At 52.1% G+C, this 16,184-nt stretch overlaps 1 protein-coding gene across 2 annotated transcripts in view; it reads right to left on the minus strand.

The window, feature by feature from the left end:
* The window catches only part of ugl (ureidoglycolate lyase), a 113,991-nt gene that overhangs the window by 79,555 nt on the left and 18,252 nt on the right, over positions 1 to 16,184 (minus strand). The gene's annotated exons all lie outside the window — the stretch shown is intronic.

The raw sequence follows: 16,184 nt of genomic DNA on the forward strand, positions 1-16,184 counted from the left end.
GTGCGACGTCTTACGCATCGCTCTCTACCTGAAAGGGGACGGACTCGTCCACCTCGTGCATTGCGGCCTTGGTGATGTCGGCCTTGATGCTGCTGAAGGCTGAGTGGGCCTCATTCGTCAGGGGAAAACTGGTGGTTTGAATAAGTGGGCGGGCTTTGTCCGCATAATTGGGGACCCACTGGGCGTAGTAGGAGAACAGCCCCAGGCATTGTTTTAGGACCTTGAGGCTGTGGGGAGGGAGGAGTTCTGTGAGGGGGCGCATACGGTCGGGGTCGGGCCTAGGACTCCGTTCTCCACGACGTAGCCGAGGATGGCCAGTCGGATAGTGTGGAAGACAAACTTTTCTTTGTTGTATGTAAGGTTGAGGGATTGGGCGGCCTGGAGGAACCTCTGAAGGTTGGCATCATGGTCCTGCTGATCATGGCCGCAGATGGTCACATTGTCCAAGTACGGGTATGTAACCCGCAAACTGTACTGGTCCACCATTCGGTCCATTGTTCTCTGAAAGACCGAGACCCCGTTAGTGATGCCGAAGGGGACTCTGAGGAAGTGGAAGAGTCGGCCGGCTGCTTCAAAGGCAGTGTAGTGGTGCTCTTCCGGGCGGATTGGGAGCTGGTAGTAGGCCGACTTCAGGTCGACCGTTGAGAACACACAGTACTGCTTGATCTGGTTGACCATCTCCGCTATGCGCAGGAGGGGTACACATCCAGTTGCGTGAACTGGTTAATTGTCTGGCTGTAGTCCACAACCATCCGATTCTTTTCCCCGGTCCAGACAACCACCACTTGCGCTCTCCAGGGGCTGTTGCTGGCCTCGATGATCCCTTCACTTAACAGTCGCTGGACCACCGACTTGATAAACGTCATGTCTAGCGAACTGTAGTGCCTGCTCCTGGTGGCGATGGGCTTGCAGTCAGGAGTGAGGTTCACAAAGAGTGAAGGGGGGGAGACCTTGAGGGTTGCGAGGCTGCACACCATGAGGGGGGCGGGGAAGGGTCCGCCGAACTGTAGGGTCAGGCTTCGGTGATTACATGGAAAGCCCAATCCGAGCAGTAGGGGGGCGCAGAGGTGGGGGAGGACGTAGAGCTTAAAGCGAGCGTACTCTGCGCCCTGCATCGCGAGATTGGTGATACAGTACCCCCGGATCTGAACTGAATGGGACCCGGAGGCAAGGGAGATTGTTTGGGAGGCTGTGTCGGTGTGGAGGGAGCAGCGCCTTACAGTGTTGGGGTGGACAAAGCGCTCCGTGCCCCCGGAGTCGAAAAGACAGGGGGTCTCGTGCCCGTTGACCCGGACGACCATCATGGAGTTCTTCAGCTGTTTCGGTCAAGAGTGACTGCGCCCAGCTGCGGGTAGCCTGTGTGGTCGGTGGAATCACAAGATGGCGGCCCCCATGAGTCGCACGTGTCGAGCTGGGGCAAAGATGGTGACCAGGATGGCCGCCCCATCGGTCGCACGTGTTGGTCGGTGCCGGAGTGGCGGCCAAGATGGCGGCCCCCATGAGTCGCACGTGTCAGTCGGTGTTGGGGCTGGCGACCAAGATGGCGGCCCCCACGAGTCGCACAATGCTGATGATGCATCTGACGGGGGCGTTCCGGGCAGGCACGCAGCCCATTGCGGGGTCTGTGGGGCTGCGAGTCCATGGGTCGGGCCTGGTGCGTTTTCGATTTCTGAGCCTTAGGTCGGCCCAGACAGACTCTAGCGAAGTGCCCCTTTTCCCCAGTCGCTGCACGTTGCTGTGTGGGCTGGGCAACGCTGCCGGGGGTGTTGGCCCTGGCCGCAGAAGTAGCACTGCCGTTCCCCGGTCTGGGCTGGCAGACGCGCGGCGCAGGCCTGCGACGTAGTCGGGTCCGACGAGGGTGTCCACGAGGGGTTCGCTAGGCCCGCGGGGAACACACTGAGATTCTGGTAGGCCATCTCTAGCGAGGTAGCTAGCTTTACCGTGGCCCGCAGGTCGGAGGTCCCGTTTTCCAGCAGGCACTGCCTGATGTTGTTCAAGTGGACCCCCGCCACGTAGGTGTCCCGGATCTGTGAGTTTGTGTGTTCCTCCGCCGTCACATCTCGATAGCTGTAGTTCCCCGCGAGTAGAGTCAGGGTTTCCAGATACTCGTCCAGCAATTCTCCAGTGCGTTGACGGCGAGTAGTGAGGAGGTGTCTGGCAAACACCTCATTTACGGGCTTCACGAAGTGCGCCTTGAGGGTTGCGACCGCCGCCTCGTACGTGGCAGCTTTCTCAATCAATACTGAGATTCGATGGCTCACCTGAGCGTGGAGGAGTTGCAGCTTGAGGGTCTCCGTGGGAGGCGTTGTGGAGGAGTCGAGGTAGACCTCGAAGCATTGAAGCCAATGTTCGAATATCTCCTTGGCTTCGGACGCGCGGGCATCAAGTTCGAGCCTGTCTGGCTTTAGAATGGCTTCCATAGTGCAGTCTATGGCTAATAAATTGATATACCTTCAATTCACCGACAGGCAGAGAGAGCGAATGAACATGAAATGAAATGAAAATGAAAATCGCTTATTGTCACAAGTAGGCTTCAAATGAAGTTACTGTGAAAAGCCCCTAGTCACCACATTCCGGCACCTGTTCGGGGAGGCTGGTACAGGAACATTAGGCTTTATTGGTCATGAACTTGCCTAGCCAGTTTCGGTTGTGCAGATGAATGCCGCCCACAGGCGACCGGTCTATATATGGCCCCGGTGAGGGCGGAGCCAGAGGCGGAGCCCACCGGGGTTACAGTGCAGTACCTGGAAGCAGCTCGTATTACCACTTCCAGGTCATAGGTCATAGGTTACAGTATCATGCATGCATTAGGTGAATACATTCACCACACCCTGGGACTGGACTTCAGTCTTCTTACAACATTCTAGGCGGGAGCCACCCGATGTGGGACATTTCACCTACATCGCGCCCTGGCTTCTGGCCTGCCGCCTCGACCTCCGTTTGGCTCCGCCCTTCGCTGCTCCGACCTCTGCCCCCGCTGCTCCGACCTCCGCGCGCGCTGGGCCCGACGCCTCAGCACCAGCCGCCCGACACCCGTGCGGGGTTCCTCGCCAGTTTTCAATCCGGCCCTGCTTGATGCCCAGGACGGCCCCAAAGGCCAACAATAATTGGGGGGGGGAGAGCGAAGAATCAGGGAAACCCCCGAAAGGGCTGCAAATAGTGACCACCGGCGGGAGCTCCACTCGATCCGGCCGACCCGCTCGCAAACGCCACCGGAAGTCCAATTCCCTTCTATCTTATTGAAAGTGTCTTTTTCCTAGTGATGTACATTCACAGAATCATAGAATCTTTGCAATGCAGGAGACCATTTGGCCCATAAAGTTTGTACTGGTTCTCTGAATGAGCATTCTACCTAGCCCTACTCCCCTGCCTTATCCACGTACCCTTGCACATTATTTCTTTTCAAATAGCAATCCAATTCCCTTTTGAATACCTCGATTGAACCTGCCTCCACCATCCTCTCAGGAAGTTCCTTCCAGACTACAACCATCCTCTGGGTGAAAAGATTTTTCTTCACATTATTTTTACCCCTTTTGCTAATTATTTTGAATCTGTGCCCTCTAGAACAAAAAACAAAGAATAAAGAAAAGTATAGCACAGGAACAGGCCCTTCGGCCCTCCAAGCCTGTGCTGATCATGATGCCCTAACTAAAAACAAAACCTTTCTGCCCTTACTCGGTCCATATCCCTCTATTTCCTCCCTATTCATGTAGCCATCCAAATGCCTCTTAAATGTTGTGATGTGGAGATGCCGGCGTTGGGCTGGGATGGGCCAGTAAGAAGTCTTACTACATGTTAAATGTTGCTAATGTACCTGCTTCCACCACATCCTCTGGCAGCGCGTTCCAGGCACCCACCACTCTCTGTATGAAAAGCTTACCCCATACTAGTTCCTGATACACCTTTGAGTAGGGAGGCAGTTGCATAGTGGTATTGTCACTGGAATAGTAAATGCTCTGGGGACCCAGGTTCAAATCCCGCACAGTAGGTGGTGAAATTTTAATTCAATATAAATCTCAAATTAAAAGTCTAATGATGACCATGAAACCATTGTTGATTGTTGTAAAAACCCATCTGGTTCACTAATGTCCTTTGGGGAAAGAAATCTGCCGTCCTTACCCGGTCTGGCCTGCATGTGACTCCAGGCCCACAGCAATGTGGTTGATTCTTAGCTGCCCCCTCAAGGGCAATTACAGATGGGCAAATGGCCCAGCCTGCGACTCCCACATCACATGAACAAATAAAACGAGTGTGACGGTGGCGCAATGGTTAGCACTGGTGTCTCATGGCGCGAGGACCTGGTTCAATCCCGGCTCCGGGTCACTGTCCGCGTGGAGCTTGCACTCCATGGACTTCTCCCCATGTTTGCGTGGGTCTCATCCCCCACAACCCAAAGATGTGCAGGGTAGGTGGATTGGCCACGTTAAACTGCCCCTTAATTGGAAAAAAATAATTGGGCACTCTAAATTTATATTTTTAAAAAAGAAGAATGGGAAGTTTCTCATTATTTACCCGGTCCATAACCCTCAGGATCTTGAATGCCTCTCTCAAGCCTCCTCTAGGTCTTCTTTTCTCCAAGGAAAACAGTCCTAACCTCTCCAATCCATCCTCTTAGCAACAGTTCTTTATCTCCTCTTTTCAATATTTTCAGGCTACTTTTATTTGTGTTGTGCAGCACAAGGGGGAGCACTTCCTGCACATCTGCAGGTGCCATGTCAGAGCCTGTGACGTCTCAAACGGCGACGTCCCAGGCAGTTTCCTGCGTTAAGCACTGTTACTCTAGATTAATTTGGATAATCCTAGGGAGTTTCCCAGTGCAGGCAGCACCCCAGCTCAATGCTGTATTAAGAACTGGCAACTGGCACACAACTGGAAACATAAGAGTCTCATCAGCTTTTAAATGTGATTCACTGACTGCCCCTCCTCATTTTTTGGCAGCAATTACAGCGATATTGCATTGCATCAAATTAGAGTCTTGGAATGGTCACAGCACAGAGGAGGACATTTGGTCCAACGAGTCTGCACCAACTTTCCACCAGAGGAATACATCTCGTGCCGCTCCCTTGCCTTTCCCCCAGCAGCTCTGCAATTTCTTTCTCTTTTCAGGTGATGATCCAAGTCCCTTTTCAATGCTTTGCACACAGTCAGCCTCTGGCTCACACTCAGCCTCTCGATCACTGGTTAACATTATATGCATACTGCTTGATATTCAAAAACACATACAATTAAAAGATATAAAATGGGTTTCCTGGTGGCCAATGAGCTTACTCCACAAGCTACTGAGCTGTGTCGTGTTATTCACCCTGGGGTAACACGGACTTCAACAGGATGCAGACGAACGAACATTTACCAGGATGTTGCCTGGAATGGAGAGTAGGTCTTACGAGGAAAGGTTGAGGGTGCTAGGCCTTTTCTCATTAGAGCGGAGAAGGATGAGGGGCGACTTGATAGAGGTTTATAAGATGATCAGGGGAATAGATAGAGTAGACAGTCAGAGACTTTTTCCCCAGGTGGAACACACCATTACAAGGGGACATAAATTTAAGGTGAAAGGTGGAAGATATAGGAGGGATATCAGAGGTAGGTTCTTTACCCAGAGAGTAGTGGGGGCATGGAATGCACTGCCTGTGGAAGTAGTTGAGTCGGAAACATTAGTGACCTTCAAGCAGCTGTTGGATAGGTACATGGATTACGGGAAAATGATATAGTGTAGATTTATTTGTTCTTAAGGGCAGAACGGTAGCATTGTGGATAGCACAATTGCTTCACAGATCCATGGTCCCAGGTTCGATTTCGGCTTGGGTCATTGTCTGTGCGGAGTCTGCACGTCCTCCCCGTGTCTGCGTGGGTTTCCTCCGGGTGCTCCGGTTTCCTCCCACAGTCCAAAGATGTGCGGGTTAGGTGAATTGGCCAATGATAAATTGCCCTTAACGTCCAAATTGCCCTTGGTGTTGGGTGGAGGTGTTGAGTTTGGGTAGGGTGCTCTTTCCAAGAGCTGGTGCAGACTCAGGGGGCCGAATGGCCTCCTTCTGCACTGTAGATTCAATGATAATCTATGATTAATCTAGGACAAAGGTTCGGCACAACATCGTGGGCCGAAGGGCCTGTTCTGTGCTGTATTTTCTATGTTCTATGTAAAGCATACACCAAACGTAGGCGTTGGTTCTATACGATTTATTGAACTTCTGTTACAATGCACACAGCTGGCTGTGGGTTGACAGTCTACTACTCTAAGTGTACTAACTCTAACTTACTAGACCAGGCTAGCTCTGATCCACGTGTAGAAGGTACTAACTGATATAGACACCCTGACTGTCACTACAGTTGTCACCAGTGGAAAGAGGCGGAGTGCTGATGCCTCGTGTGTTTTATAGTTGGAAGCCCCCCTCTGGTGTTCTGTCTGGTGATTGGTTGTGTTCTTTCCTGTATGTTTATTGGCTAAGCTGGGTGTCTGTCACTGCCTGTTTTTACCTCATGATGTGCATGGGTGCATATTATGACATCCCCCCTTTTAAAAAAAAATTTGTCAGTGGCTTAGAGCATATACGACATATTTACAGATATAACTATTTATAGCAAATGGCAAGTGAAGGCATGTGTACATGTAAGGTGTCTAGCGTGCAGATACAGACCAATATGTACAAAGGAAATATAAGTCCAATCTCTGGGGCTGGCGTCGGATCCTTGTCGACCGCCTGAGAGGTGGAGGTGGGTCGACGGCGCCTTGACAGTCGGGATTGCAGCCAGATTGGTGGCCTCTTGGAGCGAGGTGTCCAGAAAAGGCATAACGACAGCTGGGAACGTGAGATCCGGTGGTGGACAGGCAAGTTTGCGTAGTGCCCTTCTGTTGCGCCTGACAATGGATCCATCAGCCATGCGAACCACGAACGACCTGGGAGCAGCCTGTCGAACAACAACAGCTGGAGCTGACCAGCATCCGCCAAGCAACTTGATGCGAACAGCATCTTCCGGAGAGAGCACAGGCAAATCAGTAGCATGAGCATCGTATGTCAGCTTTTGCTGGTTTCTGAGTTGCTGCACCTTTTGCAGCACTGAGAGGTGATCCAGGTCAGGTAAATAAATGGCCGGAACAGTCGTCCACAGGTCACGATTCATAAGGAGTTGTGCCAGAGACATACCGGTGGACAGAGGGGTTGCCCTGTACACCAGGAGCGCAAGGTTAAAGTCAGAAGCTGAGTCCGCAGCCTCGCAGAGCAGTTGCTTCACGATATGGACCCCTTTTTCTTTTTAAAAAAAAATATTTTATTGAAAATTTTTGGTCAACCAACACAGTACATTGTGCATCCTTTACACAATATTATAACAACACAAATAACAATGACCTATTTTATAAACAAAAAATGAATAAATAATAAATAACAAAAATGAAAACTAACCCTAATTGGCAACTGCCTTATCACAAGTAACACTCTCCAAAAATATAATTATCTGTAGCAACGACCTATACATATTATACAGTATATATTAACAACCCTGAGAGTCCTTCTGGTTCCTCCTTCCCCCCCCCCCCCCGATCCTGGGCTGCTGCTGCTGCCTTCTTTTTTCCATTCCATCTATCTTTCTGCGAGGTATTCCACGAACGGTTGCCACCGCCTGAACCCTTGAGCCGACCCCCTTAGGACGAACTTAATCCGCTCTAGCTTTATAAACCCTGCCATGTCATTTATCCAGGTCTCCACCCCCGGGGGCTTGGCTTCTTTCCACATTAGCAATATCCTACGCCGGGCTACTAGGGACGCAAAGGCCAAAACATCGGCCTCTCTCGCCTCCTGCACTCCCGGCTCTTGTGCAACCCCAAATATAGCCAACCCCCAGCTTGGTTCGATCCGGACCCCTACTACTTTTGAAAGCACCTTTGTCACCCCCACCCAAAACCCCTGTAGTGCCGGGCATGACCAAAACATATGGGTATGATTCGCTGGGCTTCTCGAGCACCTCGCACACCTATCCTCCACCCCAAAAAATTTACTGAGCCGTGCTCCAGTCATATGCGCCCTGTGTAATACCTTAAACTGAATCAGGCTTAGCCTGGCACACGAGGACGACGAGTTTACCCTGCTTAGGGCATCTGCCCACAGCCCCTCCTCGATCTCCTCCCCCAGCTCTTCTTCCCATTTCCCTTTTAGTTCATCTACCATAGTCTCCCCTTCGTCCCTCATTTCCCTATATATATCTGACACCTTACCATCCCCCACCCATGTCTTTGAGATCACTCTGTCCTGCACCTCTTGTGTCGGGAGCTGCGGGAATTCCCTCACCTGTTGCCTCGCAAAAGCCCTCAGTTGCATATACCTGAATGCATTCCCTTGGGGCAACCCATATTTCTCGGTCAGCGCTCCCAGACTCGCGAACTTCCCATCCACAAACAGATCTTTCAGTTGCGTTATTCCTGCTCTTTGCCACATTCCATATCCCCCATCCATTCCCCCCGGGGCAAACCTATGGTTGTTTCTTATCGGGGACCCCCCCAAGGCTCCAGTCTTTCCCCTATGCCGTCTCCACTGTCCCCAAATCTTCAGTGTAGCCACCACCACCGGGCTTGTGGTGTAGTTCCTCGGTGAGAACGGCAATGGGGCTGTCACCATAGCCTGTAGGCTAGTCCCCCTACAGGACGCCCTCTCTAATCTCTTCCACGCCGCTCCCTCCTCCTCTCCCATCCACTTACTCACCATTGAAATATTAGCGGCCCAATAATACTCACTTAGGCTCGGTAGTGCCAGCCCCCCCCTATCCCTGCTACGCTGTAAGAATCCCTTCCTCACTCTCGGGGTCTTCCCAGCCCACACAAAACCCATAATGCTCTTTTCGATCCTTTTAAAAAAAGCCTTCGTGATCACCACCGGGAGGCACACAAAGAGGAATCTCGGGAGGACCACCATCTGAACCGCCTGCACCCTCCCTGCCAGTGACAGGGATACCATATCCCATCTCTTGAAATCCTCCTCCATTTGTTCCACCAACCGCGTTAAATTTAACCTATGCAATGTGCCCCAATTCTTGGCTATCTGGATCCCCAGGTAACGAAAGTCCCTTGTTACCTTCCTCAACGGTAGGTCCTCTATTTCTCTACTCTGCTCCCCTGGATGCACCACAAACAACTCACTTTTCCCCATGTTCAATTTATACCCTGAAAAATCCCCAAACTCCCCAAGTATCCGCATTATTTCTGGCATCCCCTCCGCCGGGTCTGCCACATATAGTAACAAATCGTCCGCAAACAAAGATACCCGGTGTTCTTCTCCTCCTCTAAGTACTCCCCTCCACTTCTTGGAACCCCTCAACGCTATCGCCAGGGGCTCAATCGCCAGTGCAAACAATAATGGGGACAGAGGGCATCCCTGCCTTGTCCCTCTGTGGAGCCGAAAATATGCAGATCCCCGTCCATTCGTGACCACGCTCGCCATCGGGGCCCTATACAACAGCTGCACCCATCTAACATACCCCTCTCCAAAACCAAATCTCCTCAACACCTCCCACAAATAATCCCACTCCACTCTATCAAATGCTTTCTCGGCATCCATCGCCACTACTATCTCCGTTTCCCCCTCTGGTGGGGGCACCATCATTACCCCTAACAGCCTCCGTATATTCGTGTTCAGCTGTCTCCCCTTCACAAACCCAGTTTGGTCCTCGCGGACCACCCCCGGGACACATTCCTCTATTCTCATTGCCATTACCTTGGCCAGGATCTTGGCATCTACATTTAGGAGGGAAATAGGTCTATAGGACCCGCATTGTAGCGGGTCCTTTTCCTTCTTTAAGAGAAGCAATATCGTTGCTTCAGACATAGTCGGGGGCAGTTGTCCCCTTTCCTTTGCCTCATTAAAGGTCCTCGTCAATACCGGGGCGAGCAAGTCCACATATTTTCTATAGAATTCGACTGGGAATCCATCCGGTCCCGGGGCCTTTCCCGCCTGCATGCTCCTAATTCCTTTCACCACTTCTTCTACCTCGATCTGTGCTCGCAGTCCCACCCTTTCCTGCTCTTCCACCTTGGGAAATTCCAGCCGATCCAAAAAGCCCATCATTCTCTTCCTCCCATCCGGGGGTTGAGCTTCATATAATTTTTTATAAAATGTCTTGAACACTCCATTCACTCTCTCCGCTCTCCGCTCCTTCTCTCCTTCCTCATCCCTCACTCCCCCTATTTCCCTCGCTGCTCCCCTTTTCCTCAATTGGTGTGCCAGCAACCTGCTCGCCTTCTCCCCATATTCGTACTGTACACCCTGTGCCTTCCTCCATTGTGCCTCTGCAGTGCCCGTAGTCAGCAAGTCAAATTCTACATGTAGCCTTTGCCTTTCCCTGTACAGTCCCTCCTCCGGTGCTTCCGCATATTGTCTGTCCACCCTCAAAAGTTCTTGCAGCAACCGCTCCCGTTCCTTACTCTCCTGCTTCCCTTTATGTACCCTTATTGATATCAGCTCCCCTCTAACCACCGCCTTCAGCGCCTCCCAGACCACTCCCACCTGGACCTCCCCATTATCATTGAGTTCCAAGTACTTTTCAATGCACCCCCTCACCCTTGGACACACCCCCTCATCTGCCATTAGTCCCATGTCCGAAATGGCTATAGCCGTATACTCCGTTCCCCTCACCTTCGGGATCAACGCCCTTCCCAGCACAAAAAAGTCTATTCGCGAGTAGACTTTATGGACATAGGAGAAAAACGAGAACTCCTTACTCCTAGGTCTGCTAAATCTCCACGGGTCTACACCTCCCATCTGCTCCATAAAATCTTTAAGTACCTTGGCTGCTGCCGGCCTCCTTCCAGTCCTGGACTTCGACCTATCCAGCCCTGGTTCCAACACTGTATTAAAATCTCCCCCCATTATCAGCTTTCCCATCTCTAGGTCCGGAATGCGTCCTAGCATCCGCCTCATGAAATTGGCATCATCCCAGTTCGGGGCATATACGTTTACCAAAACCACCGTCTCCCCCTGTAGTTTGCCACTCACCATCACGTATCTGCCCCCGTTATCCGCCACTATAGTCTTTGCCTCGAACATTACCCGCTTCCCCACTAATATAGCCACCCCCCTGTTTTTTGCATCTAGCCCCGAATGGAACACCTGCCCCACCCATCCTTTGCATAGCCTAAACTGGTCTATCAGTTTCAGGTGCGTTTCCTGTAACATAAACACATCTGCCTTAAGTTTCTTAAGGTGTGCGAGTACCCGTGCCCTCTTTATCGGCCCGTTCAGCCCTCTCACGTTCCACGTGATCAGCCAGGTTGGGGGGCTTCCTACCCCCCCCCCTTGTCGATTAGCCATCCCCTTTTTCCAGCTCCTCACCCGGTTCCCACGCAGCTGTATCTCCCCCAGGCGGTGCCCCCCCGCCCATCCCCTCCCATACCAGCTCCCCCCTCTCCCCAGCAGCAGCAACCCAGTAATTCCCCCCTCCCACCCCCCCCGCTAGATCCCCCGCTAGCGTAATTACTCCCCCCATGTTGCTCCCAGAAGTCAGCAAACTCTGGCTGACCTCGGCTTCCCCCTGTGACCTCGGCTCGCACCATGCGACGCCCCCTCCTTCCTGCTTCTCTATTCCCGCCATGATTATCATAGCGCGGGAACCAAGCCCGCGCTTCTCCCTTGGCCCCGCCCCCAATGGCCAACGCCCCATCTCCTCCACCTCCCCTCCTCCCCTCATCACCACCTGTGGAAGAGAGAAAAGTTACCACATCGCAGGATTAGTACATAAAACTCCTCTTTCCCCCTTTTTAACCCCCCTCTTCGCCCCCCACATTCGCCCCACCACTTTGTTCAAATGTTCTTTTTAATAACCCGCTCATTCCAGTTTTTCTTCCACAATAAAAGTCCACGCTTCATCCGCCGTCTCAAAGTAGTGGTGCCTTCCTCGATATGTGACCCACAGTCTTGCCGGTTGCAGCATTCCAAATTTTATCTTCTTTTTATGAAGCACCGCCTTGGCCCGATTAAAGCTCACCCTCCTTCTCGCCACCTCCGCACTCCAGTCTTGATAAACGCGGATCACCGCGTTCTCCCATTTACTGCTCCGAGTTTTCTTTGCCCATCTAAGGACCATTTCTTTATCCTTAAAACGGAGGAATCTCACCACTATGGCTCTGCGAATTTCTCCTGCTCTCAGTCCTCGCGCCATCACTCGGTATGCTCCCTCCACCTCCAACGGACCCGCCGGGGCCTCCGCTCCCATTAACGAGTGCAGCATTGTGCTCACATATGCCCCGACGTCCGCTCCCTCCACACCTTCAGGAAGACTAAGAATCCTCAGGTTGTTCCTCCTTGCATTGTTCTCCAGTGCCTCCAACCTTTCCACACATCGTTTCTGATGTGCCTCATGCATCTCCGTCTTCACCACCAGGCCCTGTATGTCGTCCTCATTCTCGGCTGCCTTTGCCTTCATGACCCGAAGCTCCCGCTCCTGGGTCTTTTGTTCCTCCTTTAGCCCTTCGATCGCCTGTAGTATCGGGGCCAACAGCTCTTTCTTCATTTCCTTTTTGAGCTCTTCCACACAGCATTTCAAGAACTCTTGTTGTTCAGGGCCCCATGTTAAACTGCCACCTTCTGACGCCATCTTGGTTTTTGCTTGCCTTCCTTGCCGCTGTTCTAAAGGATCCACTGCAATCCGGCCACTTTCTCCTCCTTTTTTCATCCGTATCCAGGGGGGATTCCCTTCTGGTTTACCGCACAGTGTTTTTAGCCGTCAAAATTGCCGTTGGGGCTCCTATCAAGAGCCCAAAAGTCCGTTTCACCGGGAGCTGCCGAAACGTGCGACTCAGCTGGTCATCGCCGCACCCGGAAGTCTATGGACCCCTTTTTCGACCTTCCTGTTAGATTGCGGGTAATGCGGGCTCGAGGTAATGTGCTTGAACTGGTATAGCTTCGCGAAGTTCGACCACTCTTGGCTGTAGAAGCAGGGACCGTTGTCACTCATGACTGTGAGCGGAATACCATGCCTGGCAAAAGTCTCCTTGCAGGCCTTGATGACAGTCCTTGACGTGAGGTCGGACAGTTTCACCTGGTAACTCGAGAAGTAGTCAATTATAAGCACGCAGTCAGGCCTATTAGCTTGAAAAAGGTCGATTCCCACCTTAGACCACGGAGAGATCATGATCTCGGGCTGCTGGAGTGTTTCTTTGGGCTGAGCAGGCTGGAAACGCTGGCAAGTCGCACAATTGAGGACCATGTTGGATATGTCCTGGTTGATTCCAGGCCAATAGACAGCCTGCCAGGCCCTGCGCCTGCATTTCTCGATACCGAGGTGTCCCTCGTGGATTTGTTTGAGCACTAAGCTCTGGAGGCTGCGAGGAATAATGATATGATCCAGTTTGAGGAGGGTCCCCTCGACAACTGTTAGGTCATCCTTGACATTAAAGAGCTGGGGGCATTGCCCTTTCTGCCAACCATTTGCAAGGTGATGTATGACCCGCTGCAGAAGAGGGTCCTTGGCAATCTCTTCTCGAATGTTGACGACTCGTTCGTCTGTGGCCGGGAGGTTGCTGGCACACAGTTGCACCTGTGCCTCAAATTGGCGGATGAAGTCGACCTGTTCACAGGGTGAGGTGATGGCGCGAGACAGGGCATCCGCAATGATTAGCTCCTTGCCCGGTGTGTAAACAAATTCAAAATCATACCTGCAGAGTCGTAGGAGAATGCGCTGAAGCCTGAGCATCATGTCATTCATGTCCTTGTGAATGATATGGACTAGGGGTCTGTGGTCAGTCTCTACTGTGAAGGTTGGTAGACCGTAGACGTAATCATGGAACTTTACAATACCGGTGAGGAGGCCCAGGCACTCTTTCTCTATCTGAGCATATCTCTGCTCAGTGGGAGTCATGGCCCTGGTCGCATCAGCCACTGGAGCCCAGGACGAGGAGTCATCCTTCTGGAGGAGCACCGCACCAATGCCGTCCTGGCTGGCGTCCGTGGAGATTTTTGTCTCCTGCTCTGGGTCAAAAAACGCGAGTACCGGAGCAGTGGTGAGCTTTGCCTTTAACTTGAGCCACTCTGCTTGATGTGTGGGTAGCCACTGAAAGGCAGTGGACATCTTCACCAGATGCCTGAGAGCCATGGTGTGTGATGCGAGGTTGGGAATGAACTTTCCCAAGAAGTTAACCATACCCAGGAAGCGGAGTACCGCCTTTTTGTCTTCCGGGGTCTTCATGGTGTTGATGGCCTTGACTTTGTCCGAGTCCGGTTGCACGCTCTGCTGGGATATTTGATCACACAAAAACTTGATTGATGACATGCCAAAGGAGCATTTGGCCTTATTCAACTTGAGGCCGTTGGCATGTATGCATCTAAAGACTTGTTGGAGACGAGATATGTGTTCCTCTGGGGTCGTGGACCATATAATGATGTCATCAGCATAAACCCGCACACCCTCAATGCCCTCCAGCATCTGTTCCATGATCCTGTGAAAGATTTCAGAGGCTGAAACAATACCAAACGGCATGCGGTTGTAACAGTACCTTCCGAAAGGTGTATTAAACATGCAGAGCTTCCTGCTGGACTCGTCCAGTTGCATACGCCAGAAGCCACGTGATGCATCTACCTTTGTGGAGAATTTGGCATGTGCCATCTCACTGGTTAGCTCTTCCCGCTTCGGGATCGGGTAGTGTTCCCGCATTATGTTTCTGTTAAGATCCTTGGGATCTATACATATGCACAGTTTTCCAGAGGGCTTCTTCACACAGACCATCGAGCTGACCCAGTCAGTCGGTTCCGTCACTTTAGAGATTATACCCTGGTCTTGGAGCTCCTGCAGCTGTGCCTTTAATCGGTCCTTCAGAGGAGCCGGCACCCAGCGTGGTGCATGGATCACAGGCGTGGCATCAGGCCCGAGTAAGATTTTGTAGCGGTACGGCAGCGTGCCCATCCCACTGAACACATCCGGGTATTGTGACAGGATTTCGTCAATGTCAGCCTGAAGATTCATATTGGCAGAGGACATGGCAAATACGCGCTGGACGAGATTGAGTAGCTTGCATGTACGGGCACCAAGCAGGGAAGCCTTGTCAGGTTTGACGATTTCGAATCGCAGTGTGGCTTTGATGGCCTTGTTGGAGACATGCAGGTGACAAGACCCTAACGCAGTAATCAAGCAGCTGGCAGGCCGGCGGAAGAATTTTTGGCTGCCTTTTGATGCGAGCAAGATCTGCTTGAGATATTAGATTGGCTGAAGCACCAGTGTCCAGCTTGAACCGGATGCTGCATTGGTTGACTTGTACGACATCACGCCATTCGTCCACAGAATCCACGTTGAGGATGGGTAGGCGTGTTGCTGAATTTGAGGAGGCCTTGTCATACATGGTAATGATGCCCACACGATATGGGGGCTCCAGGCAGTCATCCTCTGGATCCGTGGTGTTACCAGGTTCCAAATCCAGCAGCTCTTGCTGCACACTTCGAACTCATTTGCGTTGGAACTGGGATCGCTGGCCCACGATCGGAGGTGCAGACCTGCACAAGGCTGCATAATGGCCAGGCTTCCCACAATTTAAACATCGCCTGCCTCTTGCAGGGCATTGCCGCTTTAAGTGGGCGGTGCCGAATTTCGGGCACGTCATGACATTGACGTCGTAACGCTCTGTGCTTTGTCGCACATGCGCAGTGCGGTCAGCCGCCGCTCGCACCTGCGCAGTGTGATCTTCAGCCGCTTCGTTCTCCCGTCTGTGGTGCGCATGCGTGGGGCCCCGGGAAAAGTGCGCGAAATGGCCGCCTTCATCGATGCTAAGGCGCCGTATTCGGGCGATGGCCTGTACACTCTCTGCCTCGTGGGAGGCAAGTTGGTCCTGTTCTGCCGATTTAAGGCGAGAGTAGTGACTTTTCGCCTGTTCATGCACTTTAGACGTCTCGATGGCTACTGGCAAGGTCATGTTTTTTATTTTTAGGAGCTGCTCCCGCAGGGCGTCGGAGTGGACCCCAAACACGATCTGATCCCTGATGAGGGAATCAGCGGTGTCACCGTAGTTGCAGGATTGCGCTAATATGCGGAGATGAGTTAGAAAGGATTGGAAAGGCTCATCCTTACCCTGAAGGCGTTGCTGGAAGACATAGCGCTCAAAGCTCTTGTTCGTTTCGACTTCACAGTGACTGTCGAATTTGGCTAACACGGTCTGGAACTTGGTCTTGTCCTCGCCGTCGGCAAAAGTGAGCGAATTGAAGATTTGAATGGCCTGGTCC

The sequence above is a fragment of the Scyliorhinus torazame genome, chromosome 3 (assembly GCF_047496885.1).
Source record: "Scyliorhinus torazame isolate Kashiwa2021f chromosome 3, sScyTor2.1, whole genome shotgun sequence".
In the NCBI taxonomy this organism is placed as follows: domain Eukaryota; kingdom Metazoa; phylum Chordata; class Chondrichthyes; order Carcharhiniformes; family Scyliorhinidae; genus Scyliorhinus; species Scyliorhinus torazame.